This window comes from Misgurnus anguillicaudatus, chromosome 10 (assembly GCF_027580225.2).
Source record: "Misgurnus anguillicaudatus chromosome 10, ASM2758022v2, whole genome shotgun sequence".
Taxonomy (NCBI): domain Eukaryota; kingdom Metazoa; phylum Chordata; class Actinopteri; order Cypriniformes; family Cobitidae; genus Misgurnus; species Misgurnus anguillicaudatus.
Window position 1 is genome coordinate 22,086,410 of NC_073346.2, and position 11,353 is coordinate 22,097,762.

At 35.9% G+C, this 11,353-nt stretch overlaps 1 protein-coding gene across 2 annotated transcripts in view; it reads right to left on the reverse strand.

Moving 5' to 3' along the window:
• LOC129447986 (serum paraoxonase/arylesterase 2) overlaps positions 1–11,353 on the reverse strand; it is a 315,340-nt gene that overhangs the window by 145,367 nt on the left and 158,620 nt on the right. The gene's annotated exons all lie outside the window — the stretch shown is intronic.

Here is an 11,353-nt window from a genome sequence, read left to right on the forward strand (position 1 = left end):
AGTAATAACAACACAGAGACTAGACACAAAATGTGTTGTTTAAACAACTGTTTTAAGAGTGAAGGAATTAGGGAATATCAGGGAATGTGAAAATATAGAGGTATTGGCAAGGGATTTAATGGGAAATTGATAAAGTTTTAGGCAGGAATGTACAAATCCTCCATTTTATTTTCTGCTTAATGATTCCCTAGATCAGTTTAGCAAATTATTCATAACACATATGTTTTATAGGCTTGCAGGATGAGTAATATTAGCTGCCAAGATGATTGTCTCAACTGGATGAAACTACACATTACTACTTTAACATCACCCCATATGAAAATGAAAAAGATGAGAAGATAAAAAGAAAACCCAAAAGCTAAACCCTATATCTGGTTTGTCAATTTTTGACCCATTGCTAGTTCGAAAATAACCCAGGATTAGCCAAATATGGTGAAACAAGCAGTTTAACAACTCATCAAAATACAGTTACTTACAGTACTTTAAAATCTATAGTAATAATGCAAACACATGGACTTTCAATACAAATGGTTCTTAATACAGAAGGGACCCACAGTATTGAATGCTCTCTGCCTCCAAAATTACCCACTACATACTACAGTATATTGTGGGAGGGGTGCTGGTATATTTTCAACACAGCGTTGGGTCACAACCTGTTGGGTTGTAATATACCTGGGTTGTTTTAAGCCATTTTTGTGTCAAATATAAACATTTAATGGTTTTTTTTTTTTTTGACCTGGGTTAAAAAATCTTTTTTAGAGTGTGGTATGACAAAAAACGAATAAAAAAATCAGTTTAAATGGGTTAAACTTTAACAACACATAAGTAAAATATGTTTGTGGTTGTTGTAATTTATCATAGGTCAGCAAACATCAAAATACAGCAGATTCTATATGTTCAGAATGTTGTCATACAGCAACCACACATAATGTCTAGGAACATTCTGTTTTAACTGTCAGACACTTAATTTAATTCAGTACATACTGTCACAATGTTTGGTATTGAATACAGGGTTGGCATTGACACACTTCCGACATATTTTAAACCGGAGAGGTTTACACCCTTCTCCTTGAGGGCCAACTTCTTTCAGAATTTTGCTCTAACCCAAATCAATCCTGAACTGGGAAATCAAGATGTTCAAGAATAATTTGTCCTTAGTCATCTTATTCAAATCTACGCATGCATGCTTGACTGGGAAACCTGAAGACTAGGAACTAGATTTCTTAGAGGGCAAGAGCGGCTACTGACAAAAGACATCTGCCTCTGCCTTCAAAGAAAATAATGAATGAGTTTTACATCCTCCACAAACTTTTAAATTTTACAGAAGATACCACGGCTTAACAAATCAAGAAAAAACTGTGAAGTAGGCCTACTGACACATTTCATATTTTGCAGTTCCTGATTATGCTGTTGAAAAGTGTCACATGAATAACTGCAGCTGTGTCACCACCTTCTGACCATTTACTAGAGTAGCCAGTGAGCCCATACTGTACAATATCTATTATATGTCCTAAAGTTTCCACAAGAAAATCTCTTTAAGAGCAAATTAAACTGCAGATCTCATTTGGAAAGTTTGCATTTTAACGTTCCAGAAATAATAGCAAAGAATTTAATATTTTGCTTTGGTCTCAAAAACTCTGAAGATCTGTTACATTTCTAAACGATAAGAACAGGCAAACATTTTCTTCAGCTGCTGCTTGTGTCACCAGTTTATTTCGTATTAACTGCTGCATGTGACATCTAGCTGCCTGCGTTTCCATTTCCATTTGAATTACGCATCTTGACATTGCGAATTGAAAATACAGCCAATGGAAACACGGCCGATGGAAATTCACGTGTTTCTATTGGCCGTACTTTCAATTCGCATGGTCAATTTGGGCAATTCAAATGGAAACGTAGCTACTGTACCATATTTTACCAGCAGAGGGCAGCACTCCACCATCCTAAAAACCAAACGACACAGGCCTGTGAAGCAAAACATCTTTATTTAGTGTGCAAAAACCGATCTATGTGTAATAGATTTTAATAAAATACTCACAAAATAGGATTCGCATTAACCTAAATATTCTATTGCTATTATTATGGGAATCGTTATCACTTGTTAAAGGGATAGTTCAAACAAAAATGAAAATTCTCTGTCATAATTTTCTCACACTCATGTAGTTACAAACCTTTATAAACTTCTTTTTTTTCTGATGAACACAAGATATTTAGAGAAATGTTTGTAACGGTTTGTGGACCCCATTTACTTAGTAGGAAAAAGAATACTATGAAGTAAATGGGTCCATGAATTGAGTTTATCAGACATTTATACTGCCCTACAAAGGCTGAAACCGAGAAAAATGCTCTTAAAGTTTTTTACACCAGCAGATCAAACATGTTACTGCAATTTTGGCACACAGGTTTCTCTGAAATGGGACAAAACTTAACCAGGAGACTTTGTCACAAGACACATCAGATCTCACAAAGCCCATTTCAACCCTTAACTCAATTTTGACCAAATGCGTAGGTACTGCGCTTTGGCTTTGTAGGGCAGTATACAGGTTTGTAACAACATGAGAGTGAGAAAATGATGACAGACTTTTCATTTTTGTGTGAACTATCCCTTAAAACCACAGACTTTGTGTTGAAATAATATGGTTAAAGCCTAAAATGAAACTGTCAGAACCACACATTAGATTTTTTTTTGCGTTTTTAAAATAAAGATGCAATGTGTGATTTGAAATGAGGTTTAGCCTGCACCACACTCTATGTAGAAAAACATTGAGTGTATTCAAATAATGCAAGAAATGAGGTTATTAGTTTGGGTTGATAAGGAAGTTGAAATAGGTTTGTAGAAGTATTACAACATGAGTCTAAGAAAAGAAACAAGCATGACTTTTCACATGCTTTGACAACAGGGCCACTCATAACGTGACATGTAACATCCACCTATACCATGAAATCAATTTTTTATTTTAGGGTTATCTAAATTTAGGAATTTACCTGATTTCTAAAAAAAACCATCTTATTTCAATTAACATTTCAATGTTATTAGATAAATGTTGAACATAACACATGGCTGTTTGAGGTAATGGCAGTTTAACCCTCAGTTGATCCTTGGGGTCCATATGACCCCAAACGACATTTTATTAGTTAAAAAAAAGTTCTCTTAATTTTAGAGATATACAATTTTTCTAAATAATCTATCTATGCACAAACGAAAAACTGGGCTTGATTCGGTTGTTCTGAAGGTATGTAAAAAATTTATATGATTCCAAGTGAAATTGAATTGGAAATGCAAAAAAAAAAAAAATTTCCATTGTTCAAAAAAAAATCCAGCATAAATCTGAAAATTTTGACACAGAAATTAAGGCTTGGTACTTTTGCAAAAATGCAAAGCAAAAAACACATGCTCACACACACAGGTATGACTGCCACAGAGAGAATTTGGCAAATAAAGTTACAAATGCAGAAAAGTGATATAAAATATTTAATAGACCGAAAAGGCCAGTAGTGTAAACTGGAAATGAGGATCATTGGAGGGTTAAAGGAACAGTATGTAAGAAATTTATATCAATTAATCATAAAATGGTCCTGATATGTCACTAGACATTAACAAATCATTTTCATTTCAAATACTTATATCACTCACAACAGTGGTCTGGTCAGGATATTGTCATTTAAAAAGTGGAGTTGCAGCCCTCAACTGATGTTTATTTTGTCATGTTGTGTATTAGCCACAAGTTTTGTGATTGCAGTACCAGTTTTGGCCACAATCCTACATACTGTTCCTTTAAGTATTCTGTTGATGTACCACACATAACATGATGAAACAACATGACTGGATTCTATATTGTTAAATCAAATATTAAAATATTATTTAAAATATCCATAACTATACATACAAATGTTCACACACATTCTTAAGAAAACATAATAAAGAGAAAACATAAAAAACTTAATGAGGTGGTTTCCCGGACAGGGATTAGCTTAAACCAGGACCAGGCCTTAGTTTAAGTAGGAAATTTAACTAGTTTTAACCAACATGTCTTACTAAAACTTGAGGCAAAGGGTACTGGTGTATTTTAAGATATGGCTATGCAAGCTGTTTTCAGTTTATTTTAGTCTAGAACTAGTCTAATCCCTGTCCGGGAAACCGCCCCAATGTTATGTTATTTTAAGAAGGTATCTACCTCTCCCCCAAACAAAAGTCCCTGCATTTCCTGGACAACCTACTAATAGAAACTTTAGCAAGGTGCAGAGCCGGACACGGAGTACATTTACTTGAGTACAGTACTTAAGTACAATTTTGAGGGATCTGTACTTTACTCGAGTATAATTTTTTTTGGAGTACTACTCATGACTTTACTCAAGTACATTTGAGAGGCAAATATTTTACTCTTTACTCCACTACATTTCTATCCATAACCGTATGTACGCGTTACTTTTTCTTAAAAAAAAGGAAAAAATAAAAATCTCAGAAACCCTCAATTTGTTGTTTCCCTTTTCTCAAACGTGATTGGATTGTGCAGGGGCAACTGATTGGGACAGCCTATCAGCAATCACCTTCAGCTTTCCGCCAAAGTCACCATGGTCAGATTTAGATAAGAGATGAAACCACTGACGAAACAGTGGATGAAGACGCAGCAGGTCCATTCTGGGAATGTGTCAACCCGTGGCCCCACCTCGCCAGACTATTTAAATTTTCTCAACAATGATAGTTTTCTTTTCAAGTGTTTGCTGTGTTTACCAAAACAAAACTTCAGCGGTAGGAATCACTGGTGAGCCCGAATTATTGTTGTTCAAAATGAATTACTCGTCAAAACATCACTCTTACTTGATCTGGACAAACTCAGCATCACAAGACAGGTTCGACATTTGACCACTGTTTATGATTAAACTGGTTTGCAGTAACATTAATTTCTTAATTTATGTCAGGAGTCCAAAATAATGAATCTCGTTATTTTGAATAGAAATCATCATCCATAAAACATTTATTCTCTTCTTCTCCGATTTATTTGTATTCAAATAGATCAAATATACAGATTTCGCCAGGGCTATTAGTACAATGGTGAGCATATTTGGGGAAATAATGATTAATTATCACATGTTAGTAAAATATTTAGTCATACAGAATAACATTTCTATTAATTTTCCACTGAATTATGTGATCTGAAGAGCTCAAACAGTGAACGGAGCGATTTGTGTCTCCTCTTCCTGATTTGCAGATTTGACCTCAGAGCTCTATCATTTGCTGTACAGCTGTCAATCATCTCACGTGGTTTAACGTGCACTGTGGCAGTAGTAATGCAACATTTAGAAAATGTACTCTTGATACTCAAGTACTTTTAAAAACAGTAGACATCTGACTGTAGTACTTTTACTTTTACTTGAGTAAAATTTAGCAAGGGGTAACTGTACCTTTACTTAAGTACTGAAGCTGTGTACTCTGTCCGCCTCTGGCAAGGTGTGATAAACCACAATATCTGATATGCATCTAAAGTTGATGCCACCTTAAATGCTCAAAGATGCATGTTCATAAAACATGTGTTGCGGTATATTATATTGTACTGTATTGTATATATTTGTAAAACACCAAAATGTTCAAATCCACATGACACCATTGCCAGGTGTGCATCTTAATATGACATAAAAAGACTGAATGTTCTTGTGAGGGTGAAATAAAAAGTATAACATTTGCAATGTGTGATAAACCAATCTGATATGCAACTAAAGTTGATGCTGCATTAAATGCCAGCCGGAAATATTGCATCATCGTAAAATGTTATTGCAGTACACTATATTGTACATGTACTGTAAAACGTTCGAATACACATGACAGGCTGTGGTTTGGTCACTGCATCTCAATATGAAACCAAAAAGCCGGATGTTCTTGTGAGGGTGGAGAAAATAGTATGAGATAGAAAAAATTTTGCACAGCAAAAGTACACTTAAAAATCAACCCAGCATTGTATCAAAAAGGAACATTCCAGCCATTGGGTTAAATTAACCCAGAAAATGTTTACATTTGACCCAACAATGAGTAAAAACAACCCAGCATTTGAGGTTAATACAACATAGGTCAAATGTCAAACCAGCTCTAAAAAATGTGTTGTATTTAACCCATGATTGGGTAAACATTGGGTTAAAAATTACTAAATGCTTGGTTGTTGTTACCCATTCACATGATGTGTTGAAACAACCTGCCATTGGGTCATTTTTAAACCCATCTGTGTCTTCTAATATTTACCCAACCATGCGTTAAAATCCACCCAGCTTTTGCTAAAGCCTTGTTTTATGTCAGATCTATGATGTCATCTTTAGCCAAGTAATGTAGCTTTCAAAATAATGATTGTGGTGACAATAATTTGACCTCACACATTGTGTAATGCAAAGCGTCATTTGAGATAAACATCTCAGTCCTCAAGAGTAAGTTAGTATTATGCCATTGTTTTCTAGATGGACAAAAATATTCTGTATTATTCATTTAAAATAATGCATTATATTTTATTTATTCATTTTGCCTTTTTAATTTGAAAGGGTAACAACTTTGGTTATTTTTAGAAGCCTTTAACAGGAATGTCTTTCCACTCCATGTTTCCTGAAGCTAAGCAAAAAATAAACAGATGTGGCAGCTTACAAAATAATATTGTAAGTGTTAGGTTCAGTGCAAAACAAAACAACAACAGTAATTGTTAATTCGTGCATTAAGTAATGGTTGTAGATTTCAGACATCAGATTGTCAGGTACTTGTATAAATCCATGTGCCAAGGTGATTATCAGTGGCAGACAGAAAAATAGTCAGATGTAAGGCTACATTTAACTAACCCCATGATTATATGTACTTAGGCTTTAAATATAATGCATTCCCATCCAATATGGGCAAGTTTTTTTCTTTCTTGCCCTTTATGTCACAGTTGGTTTGCTTTTATTTGTTAAACTTCAAAGCCTGGAACACGAAATTCTGGGCATTTGAATGATAAATGGCCTTTTTTGGTCTTTAATTTGTTCAGACATGAAATGAATTGTTTAAATGGTATTATGTGAAAGCTTGAGGACAAAATCTACAATAAAAGTTTCGGTTTTGTTGCGTGAATCAATTTTGTTAACCCAATCGAAACCCTGCTCACATGATTAACTTAATAGAAATGGGAAGCACATAAAACAAATATTGCACATCTACGGACTTTTGAGCAAGGCTTATGTGGAAGTCAAGTCTTTCGTTTTAGTGCAAATAAAAAAAGTTAAGATTTTAATTAACCATAAAACATTCACATGATAGGCACAACAAAGACCTTCGCCCCCTAGTGGTTATTGGAGGAACGTCGCAATACTTCTAATGATGGTTTAAAAAATACTAGGTTGTGTTCGCATCATGCATTTGTTTATTTAAAATGTTTAAAAATATGTCTAATTTATCCTTATTTAAACAGAGAATCCAGCAGTTCTGTTTCACTTAAACACTCATCCAGTTAGAAAGTCACAGATGTGGAACTGTAATGGGAATATGGCTCATGACTCCCACAAAAAACAGCATGTGCCCAACACATGCTGCTTGTTTCAGATGATGAAACTTTGTTTGCTGAATGTGGTCAGTGGAGGAAGTAGAAGGCGAAATTTTACTGTCCTCTCGTGTGTGTGTGTGTGTGTGTGTGTGTGTGTGTGTGTGTGTGTGTGTGTGTGTGTGTGTGTGTGTGTGTGTGTGTGTGTGTGTGTGTGTGTGTGTGTGTGTGTGTGTGTAGCCTATAGGTTTATTGACTTTGTATATATGCCAGCTTCCTGTTCAGTTTTATAGCACATGCATTTCTCGAATGGTTTCCTATAGATGCGTCGATCGGAAAAAAAAGAGCCTTTATTCTTTGCTCATCGTTTTTCCCCTTTAAGAGACAGTACTAACTTTACCTCCCTCAAAAAAATGTGCTGTTCACATATTGTTTATCTATACATTTGTCTGCCTGTTGGCTGCCTTGTGGTGAAGCAATATATATTTGCGTCGCTGATCACAAACATTGTGGCTGGGAGCTGAGACAAGTAATAGGAAGTGGTTTGGCACGGAGAGATCAGGCATCCTCATTTTTTTGGTTTTTGGTCAGATTGGCAAAGCAAAAGTGGGGAGAAAATGTTTGACAAAATTCTTGACCTCTCCGCAGCTTTAACTCCCACTCTGTGTAATGTCCTCTTTAGGTGTGGCTAAAGAATATGGGTTTCTATAACACTGATTCAATACAAACAATGACCGGTTTTAAATAGAGTAGAATGACCTAAGAAAGGGTGTAAGAAAAAATTGGTTAAAAAAATGCTAGCAGCTGGCAAACTGCTAATGTGAGCGCATGCAGCAGTGGTAGATTTAGAAAAGAAAATGGGGAAAAAGAAAACCAGCTGGTTAAATAAAAAAATCCAAAATTGTTTCTGTTCTTATTTTTTATATTTTGGTCTGCTTAAATGAGGTCTGTAACTTAAAGGAACAAGTATTATGGGTTGTGAGGATTTTCCCCTTACAGCTAAATAAACACAGGGTGGAAGTCTGTACTGTGCCTCATTAGATTTTTCATTGCCACAACATGAGAGCAGAGCAAGTTCATTTTAAACCCTTGGATCTGTTTATTTCATGACCACACCCTGCCTTCATCTGCACAAAAGAATTCCCTCTAACCAAGCCCCCCAGCCCAGGCACAAAGTTACTTTCTGCCCCATAGTGCCATTGGTTGTTTTACACACCCAAATTGGTATTTATGTTGGCCAACCAAATTGCAAGTTTGGTTGGTATATCAAGCAGTGGAGAGACCTAGAAGACCACAAAGTATAGGATCTATTAATATCTCATACAGACACCATCATTATGAATGACTCATAACAACGTTATGGGACAACTTAGTTAAAATCAATTAAAAAGCATAATAATAATAAAAATGTCAAACGGGATTGAATGTATTTGTAGCATAACTAAAACCATTTACAGTGACATGAAAAAGCATGTGAACCTTTTGGAATTTCATAGTTTTCTGAATAAATCATAAAATTGATCTGATCTTCATATAATGTCTAAAAATAATAACACAAAAAATTCTGGTCTTTCATGTCTTCATTGAGAACAACCAAAAAATGTTTGTGGAAAAAGTTTGTGAACCCTTGAGATAGTGACCTCAAAAAAGTTATTTGGAGTCAGGTTTTAGCTAGTCTCGTCTGGTCTGGTGTTTTTCGCTGCTTTTTCTGGACAAAGACCGCCCACAAGCTGTTTGACCAACATGTCAAACAACCAATCACAGTTTGTTTCGTCTAGCGTCACGTTTCGGACTCCCCCACAATAACGAACCGACTGGCAACAAGTCAGTTATTGAAATAACCAGCCGCAACCGAATAGCATCTAAATAAACAACATTACTCACCATAGAACAACGTTGTGCACTTCATCAACAGCCACACCAATGAGACACTCCAGTTAAATGTCTGTTTGAAGCATATCGCCACTTTTTAACAAATACAAGCAATTCAGGAGAACCAAACTTTTTGACTCCACTAACTGCCTCAAGCTAAACTCTTGGACGTCTTTTAGAGAGTCGACGCTGCAAACTTTGCATATTTTTGAGAATGTTTAGCTGATCATGATAACTGCTCATTATTATCTACGTGAACACGACTGATTCTCTTCCTCAATGGAACATCAGAGCTTTGTTTTCCTGGGACCGAAACTAATCGCGACACTCGCGTCTCCTGGAAATCCGGTTTATTTCAACCAATCAAAGACGACTTTGACATTCTCACAGGGTTTCCAGAAAAGTGTACAAAAACATCAGACGTTCAGCCAACAGTCTGTGGGCGTGAAGTCTGAGGCTGAGACTAGGTTTTAGCCAACATAATCTGACGGAAAAGTGTGTTATAGTCACAAAAATTTTGATTAATTTATTCATATCAATAGCACAAAATGTTTTTTTCGTGTCACTCCCACGAATTTCTATAAATATTTTTTGTGTCCGTGGAATGACTTTCTTTTTTGTGTAATATAGTTTTCTATTTTTTTCCTATTTTTAAATAATTGTCGCTTGGGGTTAGAGTTGGGGTTTGGGTTAGGATGTCTAAAAATGTAACAGAAAGTGATTTTTATCCCTAAATGACAATGGTAATAAAATAGGTAAAAATAATACATAAAATGACGAAAAAGAAAGTCGTGTCACGGACACGAAAACTATTTATAGAGTGACACAAAAAAGACATTCATGCTCAAGGCACAAAAAACCTGAATTTCATTCCATGGACACTAATTGTTTGTGACTATAACATGACTTTCCATGAGATTAGTCTGGTTTTAGCACACCTGGAGTCTTGTTAAGATAATATGTTTGGAGGTGTGGACTACAGCTACTTTGACTGAGCAAAACCCCTCAAACTTATGCACAAGAAGAACACTCTTACAGTATGTGAGCCATGAAAGAGCTTTCAGAAGAGCTACGATCAAGAATTGTTGCTTTACATGAAGCTAGAAAGGGTTACAAAGTTATTTCAAAGACTTTAGAAATTCACCAGTCTTCAGTTAGTTGGCATCCAAGCGTCCATGACACCAAGAGCACAAGAAGACTCACACATGAGGTAAAGAAACAACCCTGAATGACAGCCAAAGATTTGAAGACATCACCTGAACTTGCTAACATCTCTGTTCATGAGTCAACAATACGTAAAACACTGAACAAGCAGGGAATCCATGGCAGGACACCACAAAGGAAGCCACTGCTTACTGAAAAGAGCATTGCTGCAAACCTAAAGTTTGCAAAAGAGCACACTGATACTTCACAGCGGTATTGACAAAATGTTTTGTGGACTTATGAAACTAAGATTCAACTATTTGGAAAAAACACACAGCGCTGCATTTGGCGTAAAAAAAGGGGCATTGCATATCATCATGAAAACATCATCCCAACTGTAAAATATGGTGGTGAAAATATGATTTGGGCCTGCTTTGGTGCATCAGGGCCTGGCCAGCTTGCAATCATTGATGGGAAGATGAATTTCCAAGTATATCAGACAATAATACGTCAGCTGAAACTGTGTAGAAGGTGAGTGATGCAACAGGACAACGATTCAAAACACTGTAGCAAGTCCACAACAGAATGGCTTCAGAAACAAAAACTGCCTTTTGGAGTGGCCAAGTCAGAGCCAAGACTTCAACCCAATAGACCCATACACATGACTTATGAGACATCCAAAGAATATGACAGAGCTAAAGCAGTTCTGCCAGGAAGAATGGGCTAAAATTCTTCCTCAATGATGTGCAGGTCTGATCAACATCTACAGGAAGTGTCTGGCTGAAGTTATTGCTGCAAAGGGGGGTCAACCAGTTATTAATTCTAAGGGTTTACTAAATTTTTCCATTGCAATT